The 12,461-nt window shown below is 40.3% G+C and overlaps 1 long non-coding RNA gene across 1 annotated transcript; it reads left to right on the forward strand.

The window, feature by feature from the left end:
* Positions 1–3,084: 3,084 nt before the first annotated feature.
* LOC134169872 (uncharacterized) lies at positions 3,085–8,220 on the forward strand. Its single transcript, XR_009967040.1, has 2 exons — positions 3,085–3,248; positions 3,609–8,220. It is a non-coding gene; the product is annotated as an uncharacterized LOC134169872 (long non-coding RNA).
* Positions 8,221–12,461: the final 4,241 nt, after the last annotated feature.

Here is a 12,461-nt window from a genome sequence, read left to right on the forward strand (position 1 = left end):
GGGGGGTTGGAACTAGATGATCTTAAGGTCCTTTCCAACCCTAACTATTCTATGATTCTATGTTCATAGCTCTTGTTTTTCACAGGATGATTTTCTGGCTGGTCTAAGGCATTTTCACCTCTTCTGGTACACCTGTGGCACAGGTTCAATCACCATTTCATCCAGCCCCTCCCACTGCTATCACAGCTCTTATTGGGGTGCTAATACTGTGGTACTGTGGTAATGATGTTTATGTTCTTGAGGCACATTAAGAAGTCTGGCATATAGCCCACAGCTGGAGCTCAGATTCTGCAGCAATAATGTTTATGTTGGCAGGCCTTCAAGCAGAAACTCACATTTGCTCCAGCTGGCTGGTGCGATTCTAGCAATCAATTCAGCATTTCCAGTGGCAAGAGTTTGTTGATACAGCTTGTTGCTCTTCCTGCAGCAAAACACATCAATAACTTGGGAAGAGAACTAGCTAGGCAGTCACAGAATCACAGAAGCTTTGAGGTTGGAAGGGACCTTTGGAGGCCATCTGTTCCAAGCCCTGCTCAGAGCAGGGTCAGCTACAGCAGGTTGCTGAGGGCTGTGTCCTGTCAGGTTTTGAATATCTCCAAGGATGGAGACTGACATTCTGGGCAACCTGTTCCAGCATTAGACCTTATACCCAGTAAAAACTTCATACGTTTGAATGGAGTTTCTTGTTTCAATGCATATCCATTGCCTCTTATCCTCTCTAGTGAGAGGCTCTACTGAAAAGAGTCTGGCTCTGTCTTCTTACTCATTCACATCAGGTGTTTATATACATTCGTAAGATTCTCCTGAGCTTCTTCACACTATACAGTCCCAGCTCTTTCTCATACGAGAGATTATCCAGTCCCTTAACTCTCATCCTGGCCCTTTGCTGGACTCATTCCAGTGTGTCCATGTCTCTTCTATACTGGTGAGCCCGGGACTGGATTGAGCACTGTAGATGGGACCACACCAGTGCTGAAGAGTGGAGAAGGGTCACTTCCCTTGACCTGCTGAAGAACCATTGACCTTCTTTGCTGCAAGGTCAGCTTGCTGGTTCATGGTCAGCTTGGGGTCCCCTAAGACTCCCAGGGCTTTTCTTTCAAAGCTGCTTTCCAACTGGTTATTCTCAGCCTTTGCTGGTACTTGGAGTTATTCATCCCTCAGTGCACGACTTGGCAATTCTCTTGGTTGAACTTGGTAAGATTGCTGTTTGCCTGTTGTGAGCCTTTATGAAGAACTACCCAGGATAGAGCTGGAGTGATGGAGATATAAATACCTGAGGTTCTCACAAGATCCACATATTGTTAGTTGCCTTATTTTTTAACTCATGATCCTCATATCTGTAGGAACCTGTCATCAGGATCTTATCATCATCAGGATATCATCATCGTGAGCTCTGGAGGCTTTCAGAAATCTGAGATGCGGACAAAAGCAATCCATACAATGGTCATCTTTGTAAGCCTATGCAGAAGAAAGGAAATGCAGTTATTTAATTCTCCATGTTGTAATCTGAGTCCTAAAATTTTGTTTAAATGATAGCAACTTTGCCCAAAAATAAATGGGTGTAAGTAGAATCCTCTTGGTTATGAATGAACCACTTATTTTCTTATATTTATATAACTGAAATTCATAGTTTCCTCTGTATACTGTGTTTTTTCTGGAAGGTTGTTCTTTCCAACAGCAAGGCCTTACTGCCTCTGCCCTCAGTTCACCCATGATGAGGAAGTAGTGTTCATGTGGTTTCCTGAGTGTACAAAATATAGGAAACTGCTGGCTGTGAAATGTCACTGACTGAAATCACCAGAAGACTGAAAAATGTTCTGAATTTATAAATTGTTTTCTTTGCCTTTAACATGTTGCCTGTTATTTTGGGGGCAGAGGGACCTAAAGCCTCACAGAGCAGTCTGGTAGAATTTCCAGTTTCTTCCTTTGCTTTTGTCATTCACATTGGACAGTCATCAATTCACGATGTGAATGTATGCCCAGCTGTGGAGATTTGTTACTTCACGCTCTACCTTGAATCTAGACTTTGAGTCTACAATGGATGGCTCAGACAGTGCATTAAGGACATCAGAAGCATAATTCTGGTTTCTGGGGAGTCAGTAATGAATATGCTTTTATGCTTTTGTGTTGGAGGCAGCTTGTATTTTCAGCCTATTTGGAAGTCAGGAGTACCCAGGCCTGTTCTTTTAACCACACTGAGAAAACTAAGCCCATTCAAAACCCTCTACCTCCCTTTCTTTACCCAAACTCACTGAGTAATTTTTAACAGATAAAGATAACCTACTTACTTTTAATTTACTACTTTGGTTTGAAATTGCTTTGGTTTTCTTCAGGTTTTATGCTGCAAATTTATCAATAGCACCAAAAATCAGATTTGACAAGCAGGTATGCAACTAGAATATCAACATTATAAAGACAATGTAGCAAAGAAAGGAAGTAGAAATGTTGCTAAAATTCATTTTTGATATTTATAGTTAATCTCCTCACTTCTGCAGGTCATGGCATAGGGTCTTCATGGCATGGCATGAATCTCTTTGGGTGCACAGAGGTCTGGACTGCAGGTATTAACCCCTCAGCTCCATTCCTTCCACGGCCGGCTGTAGCTGAGTGCCTTGCCTGGGACTGCCTTGCTGTCTGCATGTCCTGCAAGTACAGTGCCCTGCACCTTTCCACTGGGATGCTTTGAATCAGAGGGTGAAAGAATGGCCTTGTGTTTGTTACCAGACTGAGATGCTTCCAGGATAAAAAAGTGGGCATTTCTTTAAAGAAATGGGGTTTCATTTAACCTTCATTAAAACTGGTAACTTCAGCTTTCCCCCTGGAAATTAGGTACTGTCAGGCTAAGTTGGTTGGATACCAGGTGGTAGGAGGGAAACATAATTATTAAAAAAAACAAACCCCAAATCCTGCTTCATAAACAGTGTTCATCTCTTGTAAGGAGGTCAGAGTTGCTGCAGAAAATGTAGTGGTAGTCATACTAACAATGGGCTCTGGTTTGCTTAATAGATCCTGTTAACATTTTAGACTTTTTTTCCCTTTTTAAAATTTCGATTTTGAAGTCAGGTGATTCATGATAATATGTTTTTCCTTTTGCAGTTAAAACACCGGGCAGCAGCTTTGGGAAGCCGTGGTGGTGAGTCCAGGTCCTCAGGTCTCTGAAGGAAGCACCCATGAACCAGTCCCTGGGATTAAGGAGGAAGCAGAGGTTTTAATGAAGCAGACTCCATTCTTTGGAGGGGTGACGGGAGGTAAGGGAAGCTCCTGTTGCTTATGTGGTTATTGCTAATTACTGTAATTGAACATCCTCATGACCGAAATATTTGGTGCCTGAGGTAAAGCTTGATTGCTTCTGTCCTTTTTTCAACTGTCTCTTGGTGCCCTCTCGAGGTAGGAGAGCAGCCAGTTTTATTTGCTATTTTACAGCAGCTGGAACACAAGCTGGAAACACAGACCCTGGCGAAGAAGCTGAGAAACTGAAATTGCTGTTTGCTTAAAGAAAAAAAAAAAAAGAAAAAAAGGAAAAGAAATTTGCTATAAATTCATGCAAAATCAGATTGAGGTTTTTTTATTCCCATTTGAAAAAAGTACATAAATCTCTTTGTGTCCAGCTTTTCTGTGAGATCAAGCACTAGAGAAGACACAAAAAGCACAGGGGATGCTACTTCATAGTGCCTGAGGCTACAAAGGTGCATATCCCTGCACTATGAACAACAGATCATCGCAAGGTCAAAGGAGGAAGGAAGCACATTTCCCACAAAATGCTCTCATGGCCTTGAAGCTGAGCACAGAATGCATCAGGAAATGCTGACATATTTGGAAACTAAAATGGATTAGTAAACCTTGACATATTAGAAAGGCAAACCTTTGGGCTCAGGATATTGTGCTTGTGGGGAAAGTCTATGAGTGAAGTGTCTGTCCCTCCTGTTCGAGGAAGCCAGGTGCTTTGGATTTGATCACCACCTTACTGTGAAAGACTGCAAACTGTAGGTTTCTCTTTAAAAGTGACTATGAGGTGTTTGGTCTTGAAATATCTCTTGCCAGGTGACAGCAGATTTTCCTTTCAAAATGCCTCAACCTAAATCCATCAAGGAGCAAGGATTGGCAATACTGTGGGTCCTCAAGAGTCAGTGGGATAGGGTTGATGCTGAGTGTTTGGGGCAAGAACATCCTCTCTGAGAGATGAGCATGCCATGGGTGCACAATTATTTATGAGTAGTTTCCCTTACTGCTGAGCAGGATATATTTAATCTCACCATGCAGCCCCTGCATTCCCTTTTTCACAGGATCCTGAGTTGCTCCAGGCTGTTCCTGTCTGATCCCATTCAATGCTGGTATGGGGGTTTCAGGAGTATAGACACGGAGGAAATTGCTGTCTGTATTTTATTAAAGTATGTGTCCTTTAAGACCTCCTGCTCCTTCCAGGTTCCTAAACAGCAGCAGTCACTGTGAAATCTGCTGTGTCCCTTTGACCAAAAATTGTTTGTTTGTTTACAGTATAACCTTCAGACTAGATGAACACAGGGTCCTTGATCCATACTTAGTCTGAGAATGAGTGGAGGCTGTGGCACCCTGTGGAGATATTACACTCACAGACTGTGCACCTTCAAGGTCCACCAACATGGTGGGGCAATGGATGCAACTCTGCTTGGCTGTCTCAGTGAGTGGTGTGACACCTTTTCTCCTCCTGATGGCACAACAGATGTGATTTTTCTGAGTCACCTGGACTAGTAGGAACCTGGGGAGCAAGATTTTCTCAATGAAGGGTTTTGTTTTGCTCTGATTTTCCTCTGCTGCTCTTACATACCGTGGACTTTGTGAACTAGTCGCAACAGCCCCTCCTCCATCCCGTCTTTCATGTTCAGTTTTTAGAGTTTGGAAGGCTTTTAATGTGTTGATTTTGTGTCCAAATCAGATACATTGTAAAAGTTTTTTTAAATATCTCTGCTTCTCATAGAAAACTTTTGAAATAAATGGAAATAAATGTAAACAAATTCTGAACAACATGCTGGATCTGCAGGCATAAATCCCCGCCACAGACCTGCAAATCGAAGACTCAAAGCTCCTGTTATGTCGAAAAGAGGAACACTTGGGCTCAACAAGGGGTACGATGTTAATAAAATCTTTGTTCACTGTTACAATAGGGAATAGCTAAAGTGGTTTGGGGTTTCTGCCAAGTTAACACTGGCTTATGCCCATTCTCACAAGTACTGCTAAGAAAACCCTTAACCCTTATTCAAGAATGCAAAACAATTAATACTTTTAATTTTGAATGCTGTATTTAAAGCAGAAGTTTTTATTTTAAAAACATTCCTTATTCCCTTTGCCTGTTGCTAGACCAGGAGCTTTAAAGAAAATTCACATTTTATGTGGCATTAACTTTGTGAGTAAAACCCAGTTATCTTAGGTGGTTTGAAACTAGCCCTGCTCTTAATATTATTGGAGTCCTATTTTTGTTAAGATGAAAGTGCAGATGTTCTGAGTCCCCCTAAACAATGCTTAACCCAGATTATGTGACTGTTTCCTTCCCTGCGGTCTGTTGGACTCTGCCCATCTATGGTCTCTTCCCTGTTGTTGGTAGCTCCTTGGGGCAGTAACAATGTGCATGGAAGATTTAGATCCATGACTGAGCAGAATTGTTGTGGTAATTGGAATAATAACAACAAAAATAATAATAACATGGAAAAGTAAGACAACATTCAGTCAACATTTCAACTTTTTATTTCTTCAATGAATAAAGGCAAAAGAGAGACAGCTTCTGTCTTGCCTTTCATTTGCAACTGTGCTGTTAGGGACACAAAAGCTACTCAATAAATGGTCTTGGAAACCCTTTTGATGAGTAGGAGGTTGTAGGAGATGTTGTTTTAGGTGCATCTCCACAAGAAGCTGGTAGTGGTACAATGATAAGTAGTATTACCTTGACAACTAGAGAAGAAATGAAGGAGAGAGGTAGCAGGTGTACTTGGGTGCTCTCTGGTCAGATCAGGATGTCTTGAGCATTGGGGCCATAGAGCTCCAGCAGGCTGGCAGAATATGCTGGGGTGATAGTCACATTTTTTTTCCAGCCTTCATACCCTCCTCTGCTCTCCTTTGTGCCACCCACTCATCTAAGGAAAGGTGATTTCTTTATTCTGGTAGAATTAACTAATCAAAATACACTATGGTGTTTCAATTATAAGTGTTTCCTCCCATTCTTAAAATGTTTCCACTTGTTTTCTTGGCAGGACCTTGAGGATCTCTCCTGAGAGTTCCTTTTACATAGATATGCGCAAAATGAATAGTTTATCTCCACCTCCTGCTGACTTTATAAATAATTTGATGTAAAAAGCTAAATTGGACTTCTGCTGTGTCGAATAACTAGGAAGTATCAGCTTCTAATATTCCAGCCACAGACCAGAACAGACTTTCCAGTTTTAGAGGCCAAAGTGGCCTCTCTGGCTTCCACTCACCTGCAACCTTTCTTGGAAATTTCTGATACCTTTCCCTCCTGGCTGCTTTGGGCTCCCCAAAAATAAGAGGCTTTAGGACTTCCAGCTGGCAGAACTTCTCTTGTGAATGAAAGCTATTTACTTAAACAAAGAAGATATGGTGGAACACAGGACTGTGATTTTTACTGTTTCTTGTTCACCTTCCCATGTACATGCCAGAAAATCCTGTGCTCACTTCTGAAGGTGAGCAGCTTGTTTTTTTGGGGTGTATTCATCTGTGCAGTCTCATTGAAGGCAAACAGAATTGCTTCTCTGAGTCATGTCACACATGTGCCTAAATGATTGCAAAAGACTGAAAGGAGTTGGGAGTAGAAATAATAGCACTACTTCATCTCTCACAGGGCAGCGCCAACAAAATAATGAAGCCATGTGAATAAAGAACCAACATAATAATCAAGCTCTAACCATTTTTGGAAAATTAGCACTTCTTCCATAACAGTAACGGCTGCTGGGAAAATGGTACAAAATATTAACTGTCAGGTTAAGCACACCTTAATCAACATATGCTGAGTCCCAGTGATGTGTCCTCAAACCTGTTACTTAAGTACTTGTTAAGGCCAATTAAATAAAATTTTAAAGCCTAATAGCACAAACCACATAAAAGCATAAAAAGAGCCATAATGGTTGAATGGGTGGATGTTTAGCCCTTCTTGATTTAAAACAGTGAAGTGAAAAATGTTGGAGCCCTTGAAGATGATTTTGAAGACGGGGAAGTGACTGTGCTACACAAACAGCAATCAGAGACAATTAAGAGAACTGGGACAAGTGCCTCATTCTCTCTGCAGACTGCATGGGAAACTGCGCTTTACGTTTCAGTCTCGTTGCATTTCAAATAAGGCCCCCAGCTATGTCATTTTTCAAGTCCAACTCAAATCAAAAGATACTGCTTAAAATCTTCCTATTACTCCAGAAGTGAAAGAAATGATTGCCTATGCTGATGAGCCTGGAAGATTGTCTTGGAAAGAATTTGACAGTTTTGTCTCCAAGTCCCATTACAACATTATTAGTGCCCCTGAAGAAGACTGACAGAGCCTGAATACCAGTGTAAGTATGAGGGTAGTTTAGGATGACTCTGCCGCTGCAGATTTCATGTTGTTTCTCTGTACTGTAGAGAAATGGTGTGCTATGCTGTGCATGTGTTTTCTTTTAAAGCTTAATCTGATGAAGAATCTTAGTGAGACCCTATAGTAACAAAAGAACAGAGAATACAAGCAAGCTAAAAAAATCCCATAAAATGGAAAGAATGAAAATAGGGAAAGGGGGAAATAATTATCAATTTCTAATTATAACCTTATCCCTATGCAGAATGCATAGCTCATGAGTGATACTTTTTCAAGAACTTTCTGTTAAGCATGGAGAGATTTCAGTACATGGTTCAGAAGTCTCCTGAAGTACAGAAGTGGTCTCAGTTTTGTAGCCTTCTTCACAAAGACAGTAGTGCAATGAGCTTTCAGAGCTCTTGCAGCTCTTTTGGTTTGTCATAATATTCTATGATGCCTAAAAATGAGCACCTTAGTTTTTAAGCATGCTTCAATACCAATGTAAGTGACTACCTTTCCCCTGCTGCAAATGTGCATCTGCAAGTCATTTGTGTAAAGCTTTTGCTGGTGTTTAATCTCTTAGTTATGAGTAAGAAGTAAATGGGAAGTAAGATGAACATACGGAATTAAGTTCCTTACTAGAACATCAGTAATTTTTTATGTGATGCATATACAAGACAGACTGTGTACTTAAACCTAAGAACAAAACAGAGGGGCTGGAGATAAGGGATTTGTGCTAGGGGCACTGCCTGGTTGTGCTGTCTTGGACGCAGTGCCCAGCTAACTGCTTGTGTCTCTTTCCTCCTTGCTGCAGCCTAGGAGAGCCAGAACCCTGAGGATGCCCAGTCCCAAGTGCCGCTTGCTTTCTCTGGGCTCCGTGGAGCCACTCTGCCTTCATCTCTCTTCATCTCTGGCTGCCTGCTGGGGAGCAAGCAGTGGCCTAGCTACTGCTGTTGCCCAGTCAAAAGTCGTAGTGCAGAGGCACACAGGGGAATCATGCACTTTGGCTGCCTGCCTGTGTGGTGCCCAGTAAACCTTTCCCTAACCAGTCCTGACTTCTCTGCTCACTGTCATGAAAACTGTAAGATGAAGGGGCTGTGTTGCATACACTGAAGTGATGCAAGCTTTGCCTTACAGCAGTTTCTCCAAGGAAGTATCAGCGTCAATCTCATCTTACTGTTTTCTTTGTGTAAGGAACTTCTTTCTTTGAAAGTAGTTTTGTGTTTGTGGAGGGTTTTTTTTGGTTTTGTTTTGTTTTTTATTTATTTATTTTTGAGGTGTGTGTGTGTTTTGTTTGGTTTTTTTTTTAATTAAAAAGGCTCCAAATGTAAATGTGCTATTATGCTAATTAATAGAAAGTTAGTATAAGACCTCTCCAGTCAGATACAATCAACTCTGCTTAAACCAGATCATCTTAGAAAACAAGAACCTAAATCAGTTATTTCCAGATTAAAGATTTAAAATTTTTACATTTCACTATGTAACAACTGATTGAGAGATAAATTATGGTTATAATGATGATCCAGTACTTGCTCTCCCCAGTTCAGTGCATAAGCCACCCAGATCTCTGGAAAAAACAAAAAAGCAATGTCTTGTTGATTTGTGAGGGCTGCAGAGCAAATGCGCTCACTAAAATGAAGCGGAATTTGAGAAGGAAAAAGGCTGCTTCTGAGTCAGGGATTGTAGAAGTAATTTATAAATTGTGGTGCCCCCAAAAGAAGTGTTTCCCAGTGTGGTGTCAGAAAGCAAGTCCAGCTAGATCATTCACATATGGAACTCCTGCAAAACAGCATTCACTCTATCGGGATAAGGAACCTTATCCTGATACCCAGGATCACATGTATGTCTCTAGCAGAAAGCTCATTAATTTCAGTGGGACTTCCTTGGAGCATGGTACTGATCAACTAATGAGTACAAAGTTGGGTCCTAACCTGATTGTTTTAAAACGGCTTTATCAGAATTACATTTAGGGGCAAATCCTTGTCACACTAAGATGAGAGTTTTGTGACTTAGTTTCTGTATTACATGATAATTAACTTTTCTTACATTTTCATGTACCTCAAATATTTAAATCCTAACTGGAAGGAAAGCATTTATGTACATTAAAATGATATATCTAAAAATGCAACATTTTGTATTTTGTATTCAGTAGTAACTCTATGGCTCTGCGTTAATATCTCTGTGATGGCTTTTAAAACAGAGCCGAAGGGCCAGTGGGAGTGAAATACCAACCTGAGATTGCAGTCTAGCAAGAAAAGCAATGCTGTCACTGCAGAAGGACTTCCAGCAGAAGAAGTGACACTTGCAGTTACTGAGACTGTCAGTTCAAATCCGTGTTGCTTTATTATCCTGGATAAAGATCAGGCCAACTTAAGAGTGGGCGGCGTGCCATGCAGGCAGATGACAGATCGGTGAGCAATGCAGAGACTCTGTAGGAGCAACAAGTGTGGATTCCAAAGGCAGTGTTCCTTACTGGGAGACTCCAAACAGCTGGCCAGCCAGATGTTCTTAAAAACAATTTTTGTTTTAGAAAGTGCCACAGTTTGTTTCTTTCTAAATGATATAACATGCTGAACAAACCAGAGCTGAGGGGGGGTATTGTTAGTTAATGTTGGTAAAGTTGGTTTGAGATGCACAAAAAGAAGGAAGTGGAAAAGGGGCATTCCCTGTGCTTTTCTGTAGTAGGGCAAAACAGATCCCACACACTGATGAGTGGAGCAGCAAGAGGGAGTGCCATAGCTGCTACTGCTTAAGGATGGGAAGGAGAAATCTAACCTTAGATTCAGGAGCTGGAATTCATCACAGACTCACACTTCAGCCTCCCTCTCCAAAGAGGATCTATGTTGGGGTAGCTGTGCTGTGGCACTACGAGACATTTATTAGACAGGATAAATTTGGATTCCTCTTACGAACTGGGAAACTGAAACCAAAAGGTGAAAATCTGATACCAGTGCTTTTTGGTTTTGAAAAAAATAATTTAAAAGAGTTTATCTGAATTTAAATATTTAGCTTTAAGCACTGTATTTCTTAGCACACTAAACTTTAAATGGTTAAATTAAATGATTCAACTCCAAGTAGAATATGGGCTGCATATAGGAATGTGAATGATTTGTCTTCATGTACATGAGTATCCCTTTGACTTACAGTATTATATCTCTTTTGTTTTCAAAATGGAGAGGGTATTCCCAGAAAGATACTCTCTCCAGATTGTAGTTTATTCTGTATTATGGTAATCAGTGCAAGCTGCAAGTCAAACACCACTTCTACTCCATCTTCTGTAATTAATTCATTATTTCTTTCAAATTACTGTGTTGTCCTATGTATTTTGCCAGTGTTGATGTGTATCGGGCAGTCAGCTCTAGAGTCTCTTGTTTGTGTTGCACTTGTTGTGAAGTTAGTTTATATTTAACCTGGGAATAAAAGTTATAAAAGGCCTGCACAAAAAAAAAAATAATAAAAAAAGAGAATGCATCTTTTGCAGTCACTGTCATATCCAGTCACAATCTGAGTTAGAAAAGGACAGGATGAATGAACTAATAAAAGGCATAAGTTTCTAGTTTTTGGAATTACTTTAGATTTGCTACATTAATAATTAGTAGAAAAATATTACCAAGTAAGAGCACTGATGTATCGCTAGATGCATGAAAGGAAAAAAAAGAAATTACACCATCAGAAACCCTGGTTTCTGGAGTATATTTACCGATCTGAAAGTTTTGTTCTCACACATGCATATGATCAGGTTAACGCTGTGGGATCTGAGTGGGGCCATGCATGGGGCAATTACAAAATAACACACCAGGAGTGTTATTTTGATGGTGAAGGAAAAGTTTAGAGCAGCATCTTTAGTGGATACTAGTATCTCACATAATTCTTTAAGTTCATGGAAGAAGAAACACTTTTCCCGTAATGCACTTACCTAAGACCTTTGTTCTTCTCTCAGACCAGTTTCTGCTAATTTTGCATTGAGGTGGGCATGCAGCTGCACTCTTTGGGCTTCTACAGTTATGCTTACAAGCTTAATAGCAATCATATTATATTATATTATATTATATTATATTATATTATATTATATTATATTATAAATAAAAGAAATACATTGAGGGAACATACAGGATGAGGATGTGAGCAAAACAATCAAATTGTTTATACCTTACAGTGAAATCCTAATCTGTAGATTTACAGCAGTATATTTAAACTAGCATGTCTAGTGTCAATTTGGGACAAGACTTGAGGACATTCCTCCATTTTCTCACATAAAGGTAACATGCGCAAGGCTAGGTGGGGGTTGTGTTGTATTCAGGAGGTCTCTGTTTGGGGTCATTGGTAGCCTGAGACCACAGCTGTGAAGTGTAGACGTTACCTAACTCTTGCCCCTGTCCTGGCTTGCAAAGATTGAGCATAGAACATTATGCACCTCTAGCAGAGAGAAAGAAAACATTGCCACAATCCCAGCTCTAAGTCAGTGATGTTACAAAAGGGTGAATTGGGATTTAAGTCTGCCTTGTCTTTTTTAAGGTCACTGATGCTCTCTAAAAAAAACAAACCAGCATATAGATTGTGTTTTTACAAACACACATGCAATAATTAAAAGAATTAACACGGGACTTATTTTGTGTTGCAAACCAAGGTTCCTGTTAAGTGGAAATTTGCCATATGCTCTCCAACACTAGACACAAAGAGCTATTTTACCAACTTAAACCTCAGGTTTGCTGTAGGATTGGAATGCCCATTGCTATTGATGAACTTGTTTAGTTTAGAGCATTGATGTTAATTTTGGGGACTGTAGGTCATGGTTACTTAAGGAGGAAGTAACACAATAAATTGCGGAGGTGCCAGTGAGCTTAGTGTAAAGAAGACTTGGAAGTTTATGTATCTTCCTTTTTTTTTTTTAAACAGTCCAGTTATATACTATAGCAGTAACTGGGCTAACAACAGC

Source organism: Pezoporus occidentalis, unplaced genomic scaffold, assembly GCF_034315485.1.
Source record: "Pezoporus occidentalis ecotype Australia unplaced genomic scaffold, CSIRO_AGI_Poc_V1 ctg36, whole genome shotgun sequence".
Classification (NCBI taxonomy): domain Eukaryota; kingdom Metazoa; phylum Chordata; class Aves; order Psittaciformes; family Psittacidae; genus Pezoporus; species Pezoporus occidentalis.